The sequence below is a fragment of the Protopterus annectens genome, chromosome 1.part0 (genome assembly GCF_019279795.1).
Source record: "Protopterus annectens isolate FY-2018-M chromosome 1.part0, PAN1.0, whole genome shotgun sequence".
Taxonomy (NCBI): domain Eukaryota; kingdom Metazoa; phylum Chordata; order Ceratodontiformes; family Protopteridae; genus Protopterus; species Protopterus annectens.
Genome location: NC_056725.1, coordinates 680,256,990 through 680,275,616, shown reverse-complemented (window position 1 = coordinate 680,275,616; position 18,627 = coordinate 680,256,990). Strand labels below are relative to the sequence as shown.

General features: G+C 41.6%; 1 protein-coding gene across 3 annotated transcripts in view; it reads left to right on the top strand.

The window, feature by feature from the left end:
• LOC122794036 (cyclin-dependent kinase-like 1) overlaps window positions 1-18,627 on the top strand; it is a 1,692,555-nt gene that overhangs the window by 1,407,154 nt on the left and 266,774 nt on the right. The gene's annotated exons all lie outside the window — the stretch shown is intronic.

Here is an 18,627-nt window from a genome sequence, read left to right as displayed (position 1 = left end):
AGGATAACCTTTTTCTCTCTATCTCCTCTAAAAAAAAAAAAAAAAATCCTTTATCACTGTTAGTTAAATATAGTTTTTTGTTTGTAGTAGTACTTGCAGTTTGGTTGTGGTAACTGTAGTGTGTTATTGTTAGTGCCTAGTTACTTTAACCTTTTCTGTGTGTGTTTCTTGTCCTTGGTTTTCCCTCTAGGATGTCCAAGGATCCTAAGCCATCCGGATTCAAGAAGTGTGACTCATGCTGTCAGAAGATGTCTCTGACAAATGGTCACACTTCTTGTGTTTATTGTCTGGGCGCCGTGCACCTGCAGGACTCTTGCTCGATTTGCCATGCTTTCAGTCCAAGAGTCCGGCAGGAGCACAAAAACAAATTGATCCTGAGGGGTTTGCTTAAACCCCAAGATCACCAGCGAAGGCTCAGCCCATGAAATCTTCCAGGCCACCTAAACCTTTGGCTCCCAGTTCGGAGCCGTCATTGGGTGAAGCCACACAATCTGTCTCAGCTCCAGCTGGAACCGATGTTCCTCCCTCCCAGTCGGCTCCAATATGTTCTTCGGAGCCCTCTGAGAGTTGGAAAAGATCCAGGTCTCCTTCTCTGTAGTCGATACGTTTGGCTCCAGAGTCGCCTCTGCTCCAATCGGAGTGTAGTCATCGCTTATCCCACTCTTCTAGGTCCTCTAGACTTTCGGACCATGACTTGGAAAGAGTGGTCAGTAGGCTGTTAAAATCGCAGGCCCTAACCAAAATGTTGTCCAGCCCCCCTCATCAGGTGTCTGCTCCGTCCACAGCTGTAGATATTCCTCCTCCGACTCATCCTATGAGCTCGGAGCCGGAGTTCGTTGGGGTTCGAGTCGTGGAACCGTTGGCTCTGATACCCTCTCCTTCAGTTCCGTCGTCAGCTCCGATCCCTTCCATGGTACCTTCCCTGGAGGGATCTGGGCGCCGAGACTCCCTCGTCGGCTCCGAGGGGCCGAGTGGCATCGGACCCTTGTCCGACCCTGCTCTACGCCTCGGGGCTTCGGCTCAGGTGAGCTTGGCTCCCACATCTGCCTCGGAGCCGTCCCCCTCGGTGCGGGGAGGGGTTCTGGTTTCTTCGGAACCGGAGCCCTCTCTGCATCCGGGCAGGGACGCCTTTGAGGTGATGAGGAGTGTACTGGCCCCCGAGTCAGTCCCACGATCGACCCCATTGGCTCCTCCCACTAGGGTGCCTCCGTCAGCCTCTGCCCCTCTTCCAGACCCCAAGAGTGGGGATCCAGCGCTCCAGGACACCCCATTGGGTGTATCCTTCTCTTCCAAGGCCTCCCCTGATCATTCAGAGGAGGCACCTCGCAAGAGGAAATGCAAGAGGAAGCATGTTGACTCTCCCGAGTCTGTCACATCGGATACCAATTTAGAGGAGTCGGAGGGGTCACCAAGATCCCCCTCTGAAGATGTCTCCTTCTTAGACATCCTTGAGATGCTTAGGCAGAGGGGGAACTGGACTGCCCTAAGCCCTTCCGAGGATGAGTCGATATTCCTGGATGCGTTTGGATCCCGACCTTCCACCTCCTGGGTTTCTCCGCCTTTCGACCCACTGATGTCTGTGGTGGCTTGGAAGGCGTGGACGGCTCCAGACACAGTGGAACCGACCCCTAGAAGACCTGCCAAATTCATTACTGCACCGCAGGACAAACAGTTCTTGACCAAAGGCGTCCCCGTTGATGCCATGGTGGTAGCGGCGGCCACAAAGAAGGAGATGGTTGAAACTTCATCTGTCCATCCCCCTAACAAGGAGTCCAGGACAATGGACAGCTATGGGAAGCGGATGTTCTCTTCAGCGACCTTTTCCATGCAGTCCCTGAATTACCTGTGCCACTTTACCCGTCTTCAGAGGGATCTCCTGAAAGAGCTTGGAGATACCCACCAAGATCCATCAGCTGAGGGGGCCCAGGCTAAAGCAACCTCCCAGCTGGCGACTTTTAATTCAGTGGTAAACTCCACCATGAGGCTCATTTCGTATGCAGCCGATGGTGCGAGTAGAGCCGTAGGCACAGGCATGGCCCTAAGGAGGCACGCTTGGATGCGGCTATGTAACTTTGCGGAACCTTTCAGAGCATCTTTCACCAACACCCCTTTTGATGGTTCCTCTCTCTTTGGATCACAGGTGAAAGATACCCTTACCAGGTGTGAGCAGGAAGGCAAGGCTCTTCTCTGCCATAGGAGTCCATTTTTCCACTCTTTCCAGACCATATCCTAAGGGTCAGAACAGTGGAAAGATGTGGTTCCGGAAATCCCAAGGAGCCTTGCCTGATACACGTGGTGAGTTCCCATACAGGGGCAGTGGAGGGAACAATAACAGACGCTGCCCTCGGGGCAGAGGGAGTCCGCAAAATCAGGGCAGCAGGGAATCTTTCTCTGAGAAGCCCTTCCAGCATCCCTGGAGGGTTGCCCGGCTGCCCACTTCTGGAGGCAGTCGAGGGAAGATTATCGCTGTACCCAAGAGCCTGGCAAAACATAACACAAGACACGTGGGTACAGTCCGTCATATCCGGAGGCTACAAAATTCCCTTCCTTCACACCCCCTTAAGGTCAAACAAGTCCCTTCCAGATGTTCCACCCAATCTAAGGTTCCAAGCAGTGCAAGAAGTCTCAAAACTGCTAAGAAAAAGGGCCATCCAGCAAGTCCCAGCAGACCAATAAGGATCCGGAATTTACTCAAGGTTCTTTTTGGTACCAAAAAAGACAGGGGACTGGAGACCCATTCTGGATCTCAGCAGACTTAACAGGTCTGTACAAAGAACCAAGTTCTGGATGGTCACGCTACAGTCCATTTTGCCCTTCCTGGGTCAGGACAATTGGATGTGCTCTATAGATCTTCAGGATGCATACTACCACATCAAAATGGACAGGCGCTCCAGAAGATTCCTTTGCTTCCGGCTGGGAGCCAGCCATTATCAGGTCAGAGCTCTGCCCTTTGGTCTCACCACAGCCCCCAGGGTGTTTACCAAATGTATGGCAGTAGTTACCACTCACCTGAGACGGCAAGGATTCCAGGTGTTTCCATATCTCGACGACTGGCTCCTCACTGCTACCACCAGACATCACCTTCTGCGAGCCAGAGACTGCACTATCGATACTTGCTCCAGGCTAGGTATCACAATAAATTTCGAAAAGTCTGCATTGTCGCCCTGTCAGTCTATCACCTTTATAGGCGCAAATTTAAATACTAAAGACATGTTAGCGAGCCTCCCACGAGACAGGGTGTTAGTGATTCGTCAGCATGTGAAGGTTTTATTAGCATGCAAAAGAATTCAAGCCAGGTTTGTCCTTCAAACTCTGGGTCTCATGGCAACAGGGATCATACTTGCCCCTCTAGCTCGCTTTCACATGAGGATTCTCCAGTGGCTTCTTTTCACCCAATGGTCCTTCCAGCAGCTTCCCATGTCTTACATGATTATGATCACACAAGCATGCAAGAAGCACCTTGCGTGGTGGATGGTCTCCACATCAGTGCTCCACGGCAGACCATTTGTTCTTCCCCCTCCAGTTGCTACGGTGACCACGGACACCTCCCTGATCGGGTGGGGCATTATCAGGGCAGAACAGTCCAAGGCACCTGGCAACCTCACGAGTACCATCTGCACATAAATGTCTTGGAGATGAGGGCCGTGCTCTTAGTGTTGCAGGCTCTTCAGGACTCTCTTCCTACCGGGACCATTGCAGTTCAAACGGACAATATGTCTGTAGTGTGGTACATCAACAAGCAGGGCAGAACCAGGTCCTACCCCCTATGTCGAGAAGCACTCAGACTCTGGCAGTGGGTGATCTCTTCCCAACGGTTTCTGATTGCAGTGCACATCCCTGGGAGGTCCAACGTCATAGCAGATAGACTGAGCAGAGCAATTTTCATGCCTCACGAGTGGTCTCTGAACCAGGTAGTTGCGGACCAAATCTTCCGCAAATGGGGCCAACCTTGCTGCAACCTTTTTGCAACTCCCTTCAACAGCAAGTGCAGCAATTTCTTCTCTCTCCTTCCACTTCCTGGACATTCTCCCAGAGACGCTCTAGTCCACAATTGGCCTCAGGGACTTCTTTATGCATTCCCTCCTTTTCCCCTGATCCCGAAGCTAATTCAGAAAGCTACCGTATTGGGTTGCAAAATGATCCTCATTGCTCCTTACTGGCCTCGACAAATATGGTTCCCGTTCCTGCATCGCTATCTTCTCGAGCAGCCTTGGACTCTGGACCTAGTTCCAGACCTCCTGATTCATCAATCGGGCGGGCTGCACCAATCCCTACACTCTCTCCAGCTCACGGCTTGGTTGCTCCACTTCCAACTTTAGCCAGGCTTCCAGATATCTCCCCCTCTGTGCGCAAAATCATTTTGTCATCACACAAGTCTACGACTAGAAAAACTTACGCTAGTAAGTGGAAACGTTTTTCTTCCTGGGCAGAGGCTAAAAGTATAGACCCCTTTTCAGCCCCTGTACACTACATTTTGGAATTTCTTGTGGAACTCTTCCATGCTGGGTCCGCTTCCACTACAATTAAAGTTCAGTTAGCTGCAATTTCAAATTTTCACATTGGCCTGTCGGAAAACAATATCATGTCTCATAAGCTGTGTAAAGCTTTTCTCAAAGGAACCACTCTGTTCAGGCCCCCAGTGAGAGATCCTCCACCACCGTGGGATCTAAATTTGATTTTAGCTTCTCTAATTTTGCCCCCTATCGAACCTGCAGCTTCTTGTTCATTGAAGTTATTATCTTGGAAACCCCTTTTTCTGGTAGCTATTACTTCAGCCAGAAGAGTTTCGGAACTACAGAGTCTTTCTAGCCGTCCCCCATACCTCGTGTTCCACAACAAGAGTGTTGCTCTTAGGACTAATCCGTCCTTCCTTCCTAAGGTCTCTTCAGAGAGTAACTTGAATCAGTCCATAGACCTTCCTGTGTTTTTCCCTAACCACTCCAACAGGGCGGAATATAAGTTGCATCACTTAGATGTTCACAGGCAGCTACGCTTTTATTTACATAGAATCAAGGACATTAGGAAATCAGATCAACTTTTCCTGTCTTATGCAGTAGGTAAACAAAGTCTTCCGGTCTCCAAGGTAACCTTATCCAGGTGGTTGACTTCTATCATCACATTCATATATAAACCGAGGAATAAAGAATTGCCAGTTAAACCAAAAGGTCACTCCACCAGAGCTTTAGCTACTTCGGTGGCCTTTCAGGCTAAATTGCCCATGGAATCTATTTGTGCTGCGGCTACATGGGCCAACCCACATACTTTCATTTCGCATTACAAGTTGGATTTGGTTTCCAGAAGCAGAGCTGATTTTGGTTCCACTGTTCTGAAGAGTCTTTTCCGGTGAGCCACCCAGGATTTTAGGTGCTAGGGACGCTGTCCCAACCAGCAAGAATGAAGGCGAGATAGACACCTTAACATAAAGAAGTTATGTACCTACCATAACGTTCCATGTTAGTTGTCTTCTTCTCACCTTCTTTCTTGCGTCCCACCCTCCATCCCCCTAATCTAGTGGACCGAGAAGAGTTCTTCTTGAATTTTCGCTGGCTGAGTCTTCTCTGGCTATTCCCTTCTGACTAGTAGTCTCTCCAGTAGGATTTATGCATTCTAGGATAGGATTCCTTTATTATTATGTCTGCAGTTAGACTTACCAAACGAGATCTGGGTATCTAGCGCCAAGCATCATGGGATATAGGGGGACCTCGAGCCAGTAAGCAGCTCTCAAGCTTTTGAAGATGGCCTAGTAGGAGCCGAGGATCGGCTCCGAACCCAACCAGCAAGAAAGAAGGCGAGAAGAAGACAACTAACATGGAACGTTATGGTAGGTACATAACTTATTTTTTTTGAGCCAAAACACCAAACAGTAGTAGCAGTAATAAATATTTGTAAATTAAATACCAAACAGTAGTAAAAAATCTTGTTGCTATCAAAATTTCTTCACTTTTGCGAATAAAAACAGCTTCATGTTCTTCATACCAAAACAAATCTTGTTGTGATTAAAAGTAGCTTCACTTCTTAGTAGCAAAACAAATCTTTATTGAGTGAAACTTATGTAAATCGGCAGATAAGCGCTGTACTTATGTAAACAAACTAGTATAAAATGTATAAGGACTAGTTGGGAAAGGAGGAGATGATTAGGTAGTTCAATCAAGTTTAAGTTTTTAGAGATAGGAAGTGGTGTGAGTTGAAGGATTGATAGGCAGCACATCTGGCAATTTTTTTTGTAGCATAGTTCCATTTTAGTTTTGAGGGTGGATTGTATGTTAATTAGAATGGGAGAGGCATAGAGAAGAGTAGGAAGTAAGTATGCTTTAGCCAGAGAGAGTCTGGAGACGTTAGGAATTTTTTGGATCTGTAGACTAAACCAAGTTTCTGATAAATTTTTTTATACAGTTTTGGATATGGAGATTAAACTTAAATTGATAACACTAAGCAGTTTGGTGTGTGACACTACTTGTATCTTGGTATTATCAAGGGATGTGATAGTAGAGGTTGATAATATGATGGGATTTAATTTTTGGAAGGAATAGTATTAGTTTAGTTTTTTTTTTTTGTTTTTTTGTTTTTTAGGGTGGTTAAGCTAAGCTGGGTGTTGGTTGTTATTTACCCATCTATCAATAGAGTTAAAGGATTGCTGGGTGAAAGACTGGAGATGTGACGGATTGCTGGAAAAGCAGAGGAAGGATAGTGGAGTCATCGACATATTGTACAAATGTGGACTGAGGGCAGGATAAATGGAGATTGTTTATAAAGATGTTAGAGTGTATGACCAAGAAAAGAGCCTTGGGGTACCCTCACATTGACTATGAGGAATTCAGAATAGGAACAAAGTCACTTAAGTGATCGCTGTCGATTGGAAAGGTTGCTGGAAAACCAGTTGAGAGTAGGGTTGAAGAAACCAGGAGCAGACATATTGGAGAGAAGTTTAGTGTGGGAGAGTGTGTCAAAGGATTTAGAAAGTTAAATAAAGAGGGAGGATACCAAGTTATTATTGTCCCTAGCTTTTATGATTGTATCAGTGAATAAGAGTAAGGTAGTGGTTGTGCTGTAGTTTGGTGAAATCCATGTTGCGTAAGGAAGAGTAGATTTTCATATAGGAGGTAATCAGAAGTTGTTTGTGTATGCTTTTTTTGAGTATTTTTGAAAGAGGAGACAGTAGTGCTATATGCCTGTAGTTTGTCAGTTCAGGAGAGTTTCCACCTTTATGAAGTGGTGTAACATAGAATTGTTTCCAGATGGAAGGGACTGTAGATTCTTGGATTGACCTGTTGATCACTATGGAAACTAGGTAAACTATGGAGTTTGCTGCAAGTTTTACAAATTCAGTTGTTAGCCTATCTACAAAGGGGGAACAGGGCTTAAATTTAGACAGAAAAGATATGATAAATGAGGTAGGGGCAGGTTTTAGAGAAAAGTAGCATTATTATGGGGAGGTGAAAGAGGAGTTTGATTTGAGTTGTGTTGGTTTTGAATTAGGGTGACTATAGAGTCCATGAAGTAGGAGTTAAACTTTGTGGCAGTTGCAGATGGATAGTTGTTAGGGTTTGGTATGCTAGGAGAACTAGGGTGAAGAATCTTGTTAATAGTATCCAATAATTTTTGTGCATTGTTTTTTTTTTTTGTTTGTTTGTTTGATTTGTGAATTTATGGTTCAAGATAGTAGTTCTTTTTTGTCATTGTTGACCTGTTTTTTGGTTAAGTTCAGACGTTGCCTATATATTTGTAGGTGGCTGGGAGATTGGGTTGTTAACCAATTCTTCCACACAGAGTCCCTTTTGTGCATTAGGGCTCGGGTGGAATGGGATAGCCAAGGTGTATGGAGAGATTTCACTCTTCTTTTTCTAAGAGGAGCTAGGCTGTTTATTAATAGTATCTAGGGATATGGAATTTAATTTTAGAACAGCATCATCTAGTGGTAGGCTAAAGTGGAAGGACCAGTTTATAGCTGAGAGTAACCTATTAAATACATTAGTATTAAAGTTGGTGAGACTGCGGCATTCTTTATATTTGTGTTGTCTAGCCTGATGAAGGGGCTATCTTTGAACATAGACTGGGAGGTGGTCACTGATAGACTCAGGGAGTGTTTTGGGTTATGGTACAAACTAGGATAGGATACTACGGTCCAGATGAGGATGCTGTCTGTATTTGTGGATTTATTGTAATGGGTATAGGAGGTTATAGCTTGAGTGTAACTGTGAAGCTCAATACTTGAGGAAGGGAAGTCAGTGTTTAAGGTATACCAGTTGATGTTAACATCACCAAGAATTATAGTTTCATTTGAGAAGTGGTATGGTATAGTAGGTGGTATGGTATTAGGGGAGGTAAGGGGGAAGGGGTTAGAATTGTGTGGTAGGGACATTCGAGCCAGGGTTGGGATGAATGTCTCCATATAAGGAGTTTTTCTTTTTAAAGCAAATGGTTAGAGAACGTGGTGTGTATTGGATAGTGTGTTTGCATTTTGCTAGATGAAGATGGTGGTGAGTGTTGAGAAGTTTGTGTTTGTATATGAGAATGTTGGGGAGATTAAAAATATGAGGTAGAGGTGTGACTGGGTGGTGTTTATCTGTGTTGTATAGTTGATGGTTAAGTGTGGGAGGTGAGTTGATAGGTGAAATGTTAACATGATAGCAGGTTAGTAGGGAGGAAATGGAAATGTAGATAATAGGCATATTTAGGAGAGGACTGGAGAAGTAGACTGAAGGATAGGAAAACAGGTAGAGAAATAGAGGGGATAATAGAAAGGTAGTGAAGTGTATAAAATGGATAATAAAGGAGGCATAGAGGTGGTGGTAAGGTTAGTGAGTAAAGTGTGAATTACAGTAGGGGTGGTAGGAGAGTATATACTGTGTGTGTATATTATTGACTTGATTAGATTGTAGTAGGAAAAGGGAGGAAGTAGGGTAGAGGGAAGGACTAATTGTCTAGTGAGTATTGATTGGATGAGGTAGGCAAGAAAAGGAGGCGAGTGCTGGGGCAGGGGGTGGAATTAGATAGTATAAATTGATAGTAAGTGGGGTGCATGATATTTGGGGGTAGGGTAGGGAGTGAAGTGAGCTCGAGCAGAGCAAGGGCGAATGGAGTGGGCTGAACCAGTCACAAATCCAGTTTTGCCTACAGAAAACAATCTGTGAGGAAACGCTGTTTTTTGAAAACTTTTGATACTTGACTAAAGGAAAAAATACCATTGCGAATATATTTATTATTGCACAGATTGGAGACTAGCAGTATAGAAAACAGGGTTTTCAAAAAAAAAGTGAGAATAAGTTAAATAAATACAGTTTGAAAGAGGGTGAGGGTAAGTGGGAAACAATTTAGCATATGTAAAATTAGGTCCATTTACATCAAAATCAATTAAAATTACTAAAGTTACCAAACAGGGATGCTCAATGTCTCCAATTTTATTCGCTTTAGCAATAGAACCCCTTTCTTTGGCAATTCAGTCAGATCCTAAAATTATAGGCCTAAATATAAATAATCAGTTTAAATCCAAGATAATGTTATTTGCTGATGATATCTTGCTTACTTTAATAAATACCGAAGAATCCTTACAAGAATTAGATATGCTACTCAAAAAAATTTACTATATTTCTGGCCTTAAAATTAGTAGCTCTAAATCTGATCATATGCTCTTAAATAAAAAACATTCTAATGATAATACTAATTCAACTACTAATGAAATAATTGGGAAACAGGTTTCTTCTTTGATGTATCTAGGGATTGACCTATGTGAAAATATAGACCTAACTTTAAACACAAACTATAAAAACAATATAAACTCACTAAAAACTCTCATAGAGAAATGGAATAAATTACATCTAAAATTTGAAGATAGATTACAATTAATTAAAATGATCTTATTGCCAAAAATAAATTGCATAGCTCTTTCTATTTCTGTATTACCCAGTAAAAAACTTTTAAAAGAAATAGACAAAACGCTATTAAAATTTTTATGGTACCCCAAAAAGCATAGAATAGCTCTAACCAATCATATCAGACCATGGGAGATTGCAGGAATAAATTTCCCAGATTTAGAATCCTATATCAAAGCCTCTAACCTAAAAACAATATTAAATTGGATAGATCCCAAATATTCTTCGGCTTGGAAAATGCTACATACAAGTATTATCTTAAATGAAAATAAACTAATAAAAAAATTACAATTAAGCAAATTAAGTAACACACTTTGGTATGTACTTTGTATTAATATACAGTATACTACTATTAAATTTACTAACCTAGATTACTTAAATAATATCTATAAATCCTTTAGAAGCTTTGTAAATAACAATATTGACATTAAAATATGGATCCATCTTTTATTCCCCTTTAAAGCTACAAAAAACTTTTTTGATATTAGTCTAGATACACTCAACTATTGGGAAAGGAAAACATTTACATGCTGGTTTCACTGCACAAAGAATTTAGTTACCATAGATACACAAATTCTGATCAAAGAATATGATCTACCATCATCAGACTGGCTAGTTCTCAATAGTCTGTTTCCATTCACTCAAGATTTGTGCAGAACAGTACAGAGTTCTTCCTTTAACTCTCCACCCAAATGCATAACTCTTATGAATGAAATACTACATGGTGTATTTAATTGGAAAAATTTAATTTCAAAAATTTATAAAATTATTACTACTTATAAGACTACTCCTAATCAGAGGTTTTGGGATTTTGTTACTAAAGACTGCACATTGTCCCTAACTTCTACGAATAAATCAAATATCTTACATTCTCTTAAATTAACCTCTAACTTACAAATGTGGAAAGTTTTTTCCTGGAAAATTTTGCATAGAGGTTTTTACACGCCTAGTAAGATTCCTAAATTTAACTCCTCGGAGCAGGTGACGTGTTGGAGATGCTCTTTAAAATGCAAGGCTGATTGGTCTCACATCTTTTATGATTATTCACACATTAAGAAATTTTGGAATGATATTGAAAAATTTCTCCAAGCCATCTTTACTGATTCCTTTATATTATCAAAACCGTTAATTTTTCTGAATGTAAATGAATCTATTGTATTGAATAACAAAAATAAGTATCTTCTTTGGACAATCCTAGCAGCAGCCAAAAAATGTATTACAAGAAGATGGAAGTCGCCCTCCATTCCAGCCTTACAAGATTTCAAGACCCTCTTGGTTGAAGTAGCGTCAATGGAAATAAAAGTTAAAGAAGCAAGAATATATCCCAGAAAATGGACTAACAAGTTTTATCCCTTATTCAGTCATTGAATTTAGATCTATCTCCATCAAATTAGTCACTTCGAAAGTATGAATGAATGAATATTGTACCCTTCTTTATATCTATAACATTTCATATAGTGCCTGAGGCCTTTGTAAAATTTGTACATAGTTTTATCATAATTTGTTGTTTAAATGATTGTTACTGAAAAATCAATAAAAACTTTGGAGTTAAGAGTTTCACATACCTAAAACAGGTATTCCCACTGTGTAAGCTGCATCATGCGCACACGCACACACAAATACACACACACTCTCTCATATACTCACATAAACACACCTAACCTACCTACTCACTATCTCCCTTTTGTGACCTCCTAATCAGACACACACTCACACGTACTCTATTATCTGCAGCCCCCTTACAGACAAACAGACATGCAAATGCACCCTCAAATAGTACCTGACCTCTAAACAACCCAGCATTTTCCTCCATCACAGTGGATTTACACAGCCTTTTAGCCATGTTCACTACAAGTGAACAGGAGTGTCCGTGTTAATTTACACACCCTACTGATTCTCTGAACCGTTCAGCTGCATAAATGCCTTACTGCAGGTAGTTCTGAGGGAGAGCACATGGCTATTTACCATATGCCTCTCCTGAGGAATGCCTCTTCACCATCTAATACAGCCATGGAGACGGCTACCCATGGTGCTGCACATCTTTGTGCAAAAGCACTGCAGTAGGGCTGTCTCTGAATTTGTGGCGTAGTGGACTCCATATCCAAGCTACATTCCATGCAGTGTGTGAATGCAAATATCTGCAGTTCCAGATCCACAGACAGCATGGAAAGCAGTAATAAAGAAAAAAATGAAAGCTGCATCTTAGCAATACACTGTGTAAATAATAACATGTACATGGCCCACACATGTGCAGTACATCAGTCAGACATCCGCTACAAGACGGAAGACGCAGTTTATTAAAATTTTCATACAATGCAACTATTTTAAAGAAAGGGATTTTTTTTTAAATAATTGGGCTTCAACCTCATAATGAAACCATCCCAACAACAAGCAATCCTGCTGACATGTACTGTCAGCATTGCTTTTGCAATGTTGATACAATTATAGTGACTACATGGTTTCAGGTATAGAAAAATGTTAGAAGGGAACAAGATCATAAAATTATATTCAGGAAGCAGGAAGCTCTTCTTACTTTGAAATATAACACCTACATTCCCTTGAGATGAATGCTGAGTTGCTGAGGAAATATCCCGTTTGTTAATGATTTGGAGGTTTCTATTGTTTCATTGGTTGCGTTTGGTCAGTAGAGTTTTTTGTGCATACAAAGTTGCTGGTATCTTTCATTCTTTCTTTGTTTTTTAATGTTTCAGTATGTTATTTTTTATGCAGACTCTAGGCCTTCTTGAGGCCTTGAAAGAGTCTGTTATATTTTAACATTGGATTAAATGCCCTGTCACCTATCCAGTTATCCAAATCCATTTTAATGAGTCCGTTGTTGTCAGTTGTAATGGTCCAAATGAAAATGGACAAGCTCCTTTTACTTCAGCTTGTCTGGTTTTGTTTGGATTATTGGTTTACAGTGCTCTTATTGCCTCAGTTGTAATGGTAGAGAGTTCCACCAAATATCCAGTCTGTTATGTAAACTATTATTCAAAAGGTTTGAGCTAGCTTGTGACACTTCTACAAAGTTGTTAGTATTGTTTCTGTCCTTCTAGCTAATTTATTCCATTGGAAGTACCTAATAAGTTGTGATATCTTGACTTAAAGATTAAATCCCTTCTAACCAGTCTATAATTTATAGTAAGCAAGGGTAGCTTTTGTAGTCTATTCTTGTACATCATATTCTTTACTTAATTTCATTTGGTTTGGTAATTACTTGGAATATACTCCTGCCAAAATGGCAGGGTTTATGTTTTATTGTCATGGTTTACTATTAATAAAATGGACTTAATTAAATGAATGTATCCATGACAAAGTTGGCTGGGCTGAGATCTGTACTCCCACTAGTGGCCTTTGTAGATACTTTTGTGATATTATTTACAGAGTACTAAGGCCTGATAAAACAACAAATGATAATTCATACACTGTAATGACCAATGATCACTGTCTCACACTTTCCCTTCCTATGTACTAGCATTGCCACTGTGCTACTCAATGCATAATGCAGCTTTGGATACATGCATAGCAGGGTGGATAGTTTGTGGTCATTTCAGACTATCTTGAGTGCTGTTTAAATATGCATGCAGTGCTGTAGTGCAGTGCAGTCCAAATGTAATGTGTGGCTGGGCTGTTTGCCTTTACATAACTCATGCACTGTCTCCCAAGTGCTTACTTCACTTAAGTATAGCCAGGACAAGCAGTGCTGCTATGTGATATACATTACAGTAGACTACAGGCCCCTCTAAGCATCAGCATAACATAACACTTCTGAGCACCTGGCACATTAGGTGTCAGTAAGCCAACAATGCTGCTATGCTGTGTGCTCTAACAGTACAGTATAAAGCCCCAACACCTGGTACCCTATGTAGCAGTAACCCACACAGTGCTACTGTACAGTGTGGTGTTACAATACAGTACAGTATAAACCCCCAACTGACACCCTGTGTAGCAGTAACCCATACAGTGCTGCCATGCAGTGTGCTGTTACAGTACAGTACAGTATGAACCCCCAACAGCTGATGTTCTATGTAGCAGTAACCCACACAGTGCTGCTGTGCTGTGTCCTAGTACAGTACAGCATAAACCCCCAACACCTGACACCCTTTGTACCAGTAACCCACACAGTGCTGCTATGCAGTGTGCTGTTGCAGTACAGTACAGTGTGAACCCTCCAACACCTGATGTCCTATGTAGCAGTAACCCACACAGTACCGCTGTGCTTTGTCCTTGTACATTACAGTATAAACCCCCAACACCTGACACCCTTTGTACCAGTAACCCACACAGTGCTGCTATGCAGTGTGCTGTTACAGTACAGTACAGTACAGTGTGAACCCTCCAACACCTGATGTCCTATGTAGCAGTAACCCACACAGTGCTTTGTCCTTGTATATTACAGTATAAACCCCCAACACCTGACACCCTGTGTAGCAGTAACACACACAGAGCTGCTGAGCAGTGCTTCCCTCTTGCTTCACTGTTCATCCTTCTTGGATACCTTTTTAACTTATATGCATGGTATCACAGTGTCACTATTTTTGTATCTTTGTAGGAATCCCTCCCATGCTTTATAAGCACCATTGTTTTCTTTTTATATTATTCATTGCAGCCTGGCATTTACTGAGTGCCAGCTAACAGATTTATGATTCTATGTATGTATCTCAGTTCTTAGACAAGACACTGTCCTTACTATGGCTGCTACAAAGTACTTATAGTGTCTCTGTATCTGGTTGTCCATGATTTAACTTAACTGAAGCTGCAACATAATTTTTATTCCAGTTTTCTACAGTACTTTATCCAGGACTGTTATAATCCATGTTTATACCCAATGATGCTAGCCTGTTTTCCTTCTCGTTTAGATTTTGTGCATACTTTAATGTTGTGAGCAAAAAAAATGGCTATATAGATCTGCATTTTCCTTTACAAGTGAAAGTGGTTAATTTTGTGGTGAAAAAAGTAGAACTCTACATTTCATTTTCATTCATTTAGTAGTTTAGCTAATGTTCTGTAAAGTTAATAGTCTCTGATTTGTTCATACTAGCTGTGCCACAGTTATGAACTGAAGTTTTTTATTCTTACCAAGATGTTGAGTAGTAGTCTCAATTTTGTATTTACCTATGCTAAAACCTCTTTATTTAGTAAGCAGGCATTTTTTTCTAGGATTATAGCAAAGTTAATGTCATTATATATTAATTGCAGTACTTCCTAGCTGTTTACCACCCTGGAAAGCATGGTACTGTTGAGTATTTTGATTTTGTGTTATTACTTGGCTGCAGTAATGATATTCACAACAGACAGTGGTATAGTATAGTAAGTATAGTGTAAAGCTACCTAAAGTAGGTCACGGAGGGAGATAATGTCCATGAGTAAGAACAACTTCCTAGCATCACCCTGCTAATGAAGAGGTTATCATGGGAGTACTGTACGTTTGCTATGTTCCATTTTGTTGATACTTAAAGTGCCTGTATCTTTTAAGGAATTGATTAAAATGTTGGCACTTTATTGCATTGGCTAATGTGTCACATGTTGAAGTGAATGCTGTCTGTGAGGTTGGCCTACACAGAGAAAAGGGAAAAGGTAAGTATGAGTGCTTTACCCTTTTCTGTGAGTTTATTTGGCCTCAAGCGTAGTATCTGCAGAGACTGACAGCGATTGGAGGGGGTTGGAGTCCCCCTGCAAAAATAATGTTAGCTATTTGTAGTGTTTTATAATGCAGTGTTTTGATTTATTCTTATTTTGAATTTTTGACATTTATTTTATGTTTTGAATTTCGACATAGTGAGGCTTCGCATTCTATTATGAACCCCTGTACTGTCATAATACATTGTGCAAGTAACATGGTTTCATGTAAAGATTCTGGAAATTGTCCTATTTTGCTTTCTAATAAGCTACCAAGACGCTATCCTCCAAAAAAAGGAAGCCAATCTGGTGGTCCCCTACCATAAACAAACTGTACAACAGAAGGAAGAAACTGTTGCAAAAGAGAATAAAAGCACATTGGTGGAGAAGCTCCCTGGTCAGCCTCAGTAAGAAGATGAGATCCCTTATAAGATCCTCCAAAGCTAGCTACGAAAACAAAATTGCCACTACTTCTAAGGAACAGTTACAGCACAACGGTACTAAAATTACAGAACCAACTGATATTGCCAACATCCTGGCAGATAGGTTCAGTGCTAACTTTACCCCACCCCCACCGCCTAAAGGGCCCATATCTATACAGGAAGAATGTAGAGTCCCTGTAATCACAGCTACACAGGTAAAAGCTGCACTCTCTAAAGCCAAAAACACAGCATCCATGGGACCAGACAACATCCCAGGCTGCGTATACACAAACTTCAGAACGAACTGGCTCCCCACTTAAGCACCATGTTCAATAATAGCCTCGCATCAAGCTTTGTGCCCACTGAATGGAGCACAGCAACAGTTATCCCACTCCACAAAGGAGGAGCCACCACTGATTCCGGGAACTATCGACCTATTAGCCTGACAATCCTGGCCTGCAAGGCCATGGAACGTATCATCATGGAACTCATAAACAAAGACATTGGTAACCTCCAAACTCTGGATCCCACCCAGTTTGGGTTTGTGAAATGCAGATCATGCCTTCTGAACCTGATCGACTTCTTTGAGGCAGTCACCAAAGCCGTAGATAAGGGTAAGGTGGTTCACACAGCCTATTCCTGACCTCGCCAAGACTTTCGACACCATCCCCCATTCTGGAATTATAGCTAAACTCACTAAACTAGGTATAAATCCCTACGTCACAAGATGGGTTGCCAACTGGCTCACTGACAGAACCCACACTGTAAAAGTTGCAGACACCAAATCTGACCTCAAAGCAGTGACAAGTGGAGTATCACATGGTTCCGTCCTGGGACCTCTCCTGTTTGGTATCTACTTCAACACAGAAGGCCTCTGGCTAACGAAGTTCGCAGATGACTGCAAACTAGGAGCCATAGTCAAGTCCCCAAATGTTGTGGACATTCTACAGAAGGACCTCGCTGAGACAGATGCCTGGTGTCAGAGCCATGGCCTCGAGCTCAATGCCAAAATGTACAGTGTCATCCTCTTTGGTAAAAACTCTGTACCCATGAACTACTATAGGCAGCAATCTACTTAACACCGAATGCGTGATAAGAGACCTTGGGACCCAGGTGGACAGTAGTCTCTCCTTTGATAGTCACATCGTCATAGTAGTCAGGAAGTCCTTCTACGTGGCACATCTCGTCATAAAAGGGTTCTCATCCAGGAAAAAAGAGGTCATTGTTCCCCTCTACTCAACACTCATTAGACTCATTATAGAGTACAACGCCCCTTTTGGAATGTACCTCAAAAGACATCTGCAGCAGCTGGAAAGGCCACAGAAGTACCAATACTGACCTCAAGCAAATGCCCTACACTGACCGTCTCAAAAAACTCCAGCTTTACTTCGTAGCATATCGCCTACTCCGAGGTGATCTCTGCCTAACATATAAAGCTATGTCAAACCCAGAGCTGTTGGACATGCTACATCTAAAGAAATCCCAATTCCTCCGAGCTACATGCTCTAGGGACCTAAACCTTGTCACCACAATAAACAGAACATGCTGGAGGTATAGATTCCTGTCCCAGGGACTTCCCATACTCTGAAACAGGCTACCCATCTATGTCAAGCAAAGTTCTTTATTAGCACTCTTCAAGAAAAATCTTGATGAGTGGATGGGAAATAGGAAATACACCCAAGGGATCACTTCGGTCTCTCTGCTCGACAGTGGCACAGGAAAATAACTTTCTTGGATGGCGTAAGCCAGGGAACCTTGTTGGCTAGGCTTACTTAGGCCCTTGGGCCGATAGCCTAGTACCTACCTATGAACCTGTGAACAAGCAATTCCATCATTTCCATCCAGAAACAAAACATTTGAAATGTAGAGAAAACTATTATCAAATCTAATTTTTCTCCATCTTTTCTGGTTCATACTGTATTTTGTTGGTCGCAAGTCAGTATTCATCTTTACACAACTCAGATACACGAGTTCCCAAAAATCCACTGGGTGGTGAATAACGAAAAATGGAACTTAATAATGTTATTTATTCAATAAAACATAATAAAAACAGTTGGTTTAGCGCTTTCATCTAAAATAACTTAGACTTCATCAGAACACCATATGCATCTAACCTATCGTTTATATACACCTTTTAAAATTAATGCACCAATCAGGTTAATTCAATGTCCCCCCAAACAGATAAAAGTCTACAAATTAGTTTCAAAATACAAGTGTACATGATACATAATACATAACATCAATTGCAATGCCTCGTACATTTACCATAATTGCTCTCCTATATTACCTATTTATTATACGTCATACCTTAGTCTGTAATATAGGTTTTATGGAAATGTATTCATTTATACCCGGTGGAGAGGTGGCATTCAATAAGATCTGCCATCTAACTTCTTTCTCTCCCAACGTATGTTTAATACTCCCACCTCGATGTGACACATTCACCAATTCCAGTATAGCAAATTTAAAGGTACTACATTCAGTACTGTCCCTCACATGTCTAAAAAGGGCATTATTTCCATCTCTTTTCCTGATTGCATGCAAATGTTCATATATCCTGTCCCTTAATCTTCTCTCTGTTTGTCCTACATAGAAACTAGGACATGATATGCATAGGGCAAGATATATATGAAACCAATACTTTAAAGGAGATTGGGCAAAACCACAAAAAAAATTGAACACCGCTCATGCCTACTTAAATGATGGACTTTCCTGGC